The 5,781-nt window shown below is 47.4% G+C and overlaps 1 pseudogene; it reads right to left on the reverse strand.

Annotated features, from left to right (window-relative positions):
* Nucleotides 1-1,997: 1,997 nt before the first annotated feature.
* LOC100400820 (phosphoglycerate mutase 1-like) lies at nucleotides 1,998-5,781 on the reverse strand (annotated as a pseudogene).

Consider the following 5,781-nt stretch of genomic DNA (forward strand, 5'->3'; position numbering starts at 1 on the left):
TAAGAAAAAAGAAGACCACCTTTCCTCAGGGGCTGGGGAGAAAACATTAATAATCACACACAGATATAAAATCAAAACTATACCCATGACCTAGGTGAGTTTACTAGGTAAAGTTCATTACGTAAAGATGGGAGGGAGAAATATACCTGGCAGAGGAAACACTATGTCCTCTGTGGCAGAAAGGATCATGGCAGGCACATTAGTCAGGACCCAGTCAGGAAAGCAAAAACTAGGTGATTTGATAGAGGGGATTTCAGATGAGGAATCAGAGGAGTTGAAAGAGCTCCCAGGGGAACCTTGAGAGTAGCAACTCCAGGAAGCTGGGACTACTGTATTTGTCTGCTAGGCCTGCAGACTGGGTGGCTTGATGCAGAAATGTATTGTCTTAGAATTCTAAAAGCTGGAAGTCCAAAATCAAGTGTCAGCAGGGGTAGTTCCTTTTGAGGTCTGTGAGGAAAGGATCTGTTCCGGGCCTCGTTCCTGGACTTGTGGATGACCATTTTCACCTATGTCTCTTTACGTCGTCTTCCCTCTATACGTGTCCAAATTTCCCCTTTTTCTAAGGACACCGTTCCTATTGGATTAGGGTCCATCCTAGTGATCTTGCTTTAATTTGGTTATCTCTTTAAAGACCACATCCCTAAAGAAGGTCACACTCTAAAGTACTGGGGGTTAGAACTTCAACACATGAACTTGCAGGGGAGACACAGTTCAACCAATAGCAAAACCCCAGAAGCTGGAGAACAAGGAAGGAAATGGTTTCTGGAACCTAAGATGAGATAAGCTGGAACCAAGAGGGGCCTGCCAAGATGGGTAGTAGCAATCACAGAGAGATGGCTGTGTAGTGGGAGCTGCAGCCACAGAAGAGACTCCTGAGGAAGAGCAGCAGCAGGAGAAATACTCTGACTTCTCCCTTCTTTCACCTCCAATATCTTTTGCCCTCCTCTACTCCCCATTGGCTGAACTTTACTGGAAGCCAGTTGGCTCTGGAGCCTGGAACAGTCCCCAGTGACACAGAGCAGACCAGGGGACCAGGGGACAGGAAGAGTGGACATGGTTCTGAGAGCAACAATGCAACACCCATGCAATAAGCCTGTGAGGCCAAATGGAGGCCAGGTGGCTGCAGGGGGGAGGGCAAGAGGGTCTGGTATAAGGTGCACCTAGAGAAGGAAGCAGAGGTCAGGCCAGGCAGGAGATTGGTCCACATGCTAAGAGCCATAGAAATATCAAAAGGCTTTTAATAGATCTGGGGGAGAGAGGGTGATATAATCAGAGATGTGTTTTGAAAAGACCTATCTGGCTATGAAGTGGAGAGTGGGATGAGGATAGTAGGGCAGATCAGCCAGAAGGCTATGCCTAAGAAAAAGCCTGTTTTACAGAAGAGGGACCTCCTGCTGCCCCTCTCTTTCCCTCAAGTTTTCATACCCTCCACCTGGACTGGTCATGTGTATCTTCCAGTCACAGCCGCTCCTCCACACTCCAAGCTCTCATTGCCCAGTGTCCTTTTCCTAGATCCTCTCCTGGTTCACCTCCTTTCTCTCTGGCAGTCCTTCCTATGCTGCAGCACTGATTCTTCTTTGGTCACCCACCTGATGCAAGGGTGGCCCTTGTCACCCATCTCACCTGTCACTCTGGCTTAATGGTGCTGACTGAGTCCCTGGCTTTGGTGACCACCCATACATTGCTGCTACTTCTCAGATCTGTATTTCCAGACACGATTTCTCTCATGAGAAAAATCAGCCTGCCAGATAGCTCCACTGGCAGGTCCAAAGGAATTGGAATCATGAGCTCAGCATGTCTAAAACTGAACATATCATCTTCCCCTCCCCCACTAACCCCAGTAACCTGCCCTTCCTCCTGTGTTCCCCATCCTTTTTACATCCCACCCCCACTCCTGTTTGAATGTTTCACCAGAAACAGGAGTGGGAGTGGGACGTAAGGAGGATGGGGGAGAGGACATCATCCTAAACTCTTCCCTCTCACTCCCCCACATTCCATTGCTATCCAAGTCCTGTTGACTCTGTCCTAGATATCTGTCAAAATCTACTTTTCCTGCTACTTCCCCAGCCCAGGTCCTCATTTTTATCTGGGTTCATGCAGTGGTCTCTCAGCTGGCTTCCTACCTCAAGCCTTGTGCCGGCCAGTTCACTTTTCCTACAATCAAAGTGACATCTATCAATGCAAATAGATTCTTCCTCTGCTTAAAATCCCTTCAGTGACTCCTAATAGCCCTCAGATCAAGTCTTTGATCTTACTATCTCTGCACAGTGCACAGCCCACAATAAATGCTTGGTGATTGAATGAATAAATGACAAACCAATATAGAAAAATTGCTAAGTGGAAATGCAGATGCCCTTTTTTTTCCCCTGGAAGTCCTTCCGACCATTCAGGACTCAATCTGGATCTGTCCAAATTGAGTATTTGTGTTGTACCTCTCACACTGTACTAAACCCATCTACTTACCTGTCTCTGTTTCCTACTGGGATGTTGCTACTATATGTCCTAGCACAGTGCCTGGAAGAAAGGAAGTGCTCGAAAAATATTTGATGAAAGAATGAATGATAAAGAGAGGACTGGGTGGGGGCTGACTATGAAATGCTTACTAGAAGTGGAGTGTGTCTGTCCTGATTCCAAAGCACTGGGGGAACCAGGATGGGTAGAGAGGCTAAGGAAAGCCCTTTAGGGTAAGAACAGCAGTGACAAAGGCTGAAAGATCAACAGTAATGCATTTTGCTCAGGAGACTTCTTTGGGACAGTATTTTTCTTTCTTTTTTCTTTTTTTTTTGCACATCACTCCTTTATTATACTGATCTGGAGAAAGGATTTAGTACAGTTATGTTCAAAGGAACACTGGACTCATGTGGCAGAGCCAAGCAACTAGAACATGATTCAGAAATCAGTGAGACACCTGGACAGGACCAAGAGGCATTTCACTGCCACAAAACAAGGTGGGGAGGGATTCGGAAACACAGCAGGAAGCACTCCTGCCCCTCAGAGGTCAAGGAGCTGATCCCATATTGGTATGAGGAATGGTTTATTTTCTGATGACCATGTGTGGTACTATTTCAACTGCCACAAGATACCCCAAAAGGATTATTGTTTTGTATTATTTATATATACTATACTTTCTTTTTTATATATATAAAAGTAAATGTAACACCTAAACTAAATTCAGGATTCATTTCAACCAGACCAGCTTCTCTGGGGTCAGGGAGGAAACATTGGTCACATCACCATGCAGGTTACATTTATCTGCCACTGGAATGACTAGAGCCCCCAGGCAGTGGCCTGACTGCAGATAAGCAGAGGACTGGCTCCTGCAGGTAGACAGGCTCTCTTGCTTCTCTTCATTGATCACAGCTTAGTATGTTCCTCCCTTCAAGTCCTTAGTAAACAAAGCACTTGCAAAAGCTGGTCACTACCTTTCAACTCTCTTGGATAAGGGGAGCCTTTCTACAGCTTGGACTGAGAACCTGTGCCCTAGAAGTGCAATTCTGTCTAGAATGTATGAAGGGAGTGGGTACAGGAGACAAAATGGCCAAAATGAAAATGGGAGCCACCAGTCCGCATCTGCAGCTACAACTCAAGATGTCTACAGATGTGGTTAGTGTGACATGTGCAGGAGGGAGGGGTAGAGGGATGCAACAGGCAGGGAGGGTGCTCCTGGGGACAGCAGCCTGCTCGCTGGCCTTCACTTCTTGGCCTTCCCCTGGGCAGCCACAGCTTCCATGGCTTCATGCACGGTCTCTTCATCCCCCAGGAACTGCATGGGCTTGATGGGTTTCAAATTATTGTCCAATTCATAGACAATGGGAATACCAGTCGGCAAGTTCAGCTCTATGATAGCCTCTTCAGAGAGACCCTCCAGATGCTTGACAATGCCCCGGAGGCTGTTGCCATGGGCTGCAATCAGTACCCATTTCCCCTCCTTGATCTGGGGAACTATTTCTTCATTCTAGAAGGGCAGAGCTCTAGCAATCGTGTCTTTCAGACTCTCACAGGAGGGTAACTGATCTGTGAGGTCTGCATATCTGCGATCCTTACTGATGTTGCTGTAGAAAGGATGGTGAGGCTCCATCGGAGGTGGTGGGACATCATAGGAGCACCTCCATATCTTCACCTGGGCCTCACCATGCTTTGCAGCAGTTTCTGCTTTATTGAGACCAGTTAGACCCCCATAGTGCCACTCATTGAGGGCCAAGTCCTCACTACTGGCAGCCACATTTGATCAGTGGCATCTAGCACTGTCCAGAGGGTCCGGATCACTCTCTTCTGCACTGAGGTGAAGCAGATGTCAAACTCATAGCCAGCATCTCGCAGCACCTGCCTGCCACGCTTTGCCTCCTCGTGGCCCGCCGGACTCAGATCGGCGTCATACCAGCCGCTGAAGTGGTTCTCCAAGTTCCACGCGCTCTTGCCGTGCCAGATCAGCACCAGTTTGTAGGCAGCCATGGCTGCGGGATGGGGATGCAGCCGGGACAGTGTTTTTCAAGCTGATTCCATGGTCCACTGGTCTTGCAGGATGCTCTATCTAGGGTTCTGTGTCAAATCAGCAGGTAGAAACATGCAGCCCACACCCACTTATATACATCAGCATCTCAAAGAGTCTGAGAATTCCTGCACTTGAAAAACCAACACTTTAACCCCTTTAACTCAGTATTTCCTAAACTTATTCCATAAGTTTAACTATACAAAAATAATTTTTTTTGCTTAATACTCAGTAACACCCCCTTCCACAAGACATACTGGAAAAAACAGTCTCTGGTAGTCATGAGTATTTCAGGAAAAGGGCAGGAGAAGCTTGAATTTCCCCCGGTGTGCCTCGGGTGAGCACTGTGGTTACAGCCACTTGATGAGAACAGTCAGAGGAAGGCTACTCTGGGCCATCAAGTGCTGCCTGACTGGGGCAGGCAAAGGCTGGGGGCAGAGACATCCCTGAAGGGGTTGCAGAGTCAGGGGGAAAGGTGATGGATGGCCTGGACACAGATTGTGGTGAAAATAAAATCAAAGGGCACACCATTTTCCCTTCTTGGAAGAACCTCTGAAAGCAGCAGCCTATTTACTCCCACTGTCTGGCTTAGGTCACACCCCTAGAAATGCAGCTAAAACCAGAGTAAACCATCAACAGCATCTGCTCAGCACCTGTGCACTTCCAAGCAGGTATCCAAGGACATGCAAAAGAGAAGCATGTGTTCTTCTGTGGCCAAAGTCTGTTTTCTCTCTTGGAGCAGGTATGTTCCTGATGGTGCTGCATGCAGCAGGGGGTGAGGCAGCAAGCTGGGCTAAAAACAGCCCCACCTCCTCTAGCCACAATCAGCTGTGGGATAAAAACCTCTAAAGACCGAGACTGTACTCATGTCTGACTCATCTCTGTCTGCTTGCAGCTCCCAGCTAAACCTGCCCAGAGGAGAACATGGCAGACAGGAGGGCACTTGCTCAGAAGCCTCTAGGTTAGAGGTAAACAGGACTAAGGTTAATTAAGAAATTCATAATGGGGGTATAGCACTGTGTCCCCGCCCCATCATCAGACGATGACCTGGTCTCAGACAGGAGACACACAGATGGGTCACAAAATTCCATGTAAACCAGTTAGTGTACCATGCCTGCATTTATGGGCTCAGCACGTGTAACTTATTATTTTCTCCTGTGCAAGTAACAAAGAAAAATTTACTTCCTTTAAGGTCTTCAGCAAATACTTTTTGTGTTAACTCTTTCAGGGTCACTTCTTTTTTAAATGGGTCTTTTGTGGTCTTGAGTCACACTGAGACAATCAACTGCCTG

This window comes from Callithrix jacchus, chromosome 14 (genome assembly GCF_049354715.1).
Source record: "Callithrix jacchus isolate 240 chromosome 14, calJac240_pri, whole genome shotgun sequence".
In the NCBI taxonomy this organism is placed as follows: Eukaryota; Metazoa; Chordata; class Mammalia; order Primates; family Cebidae; genus Callithrix; species Callithrix jacchus.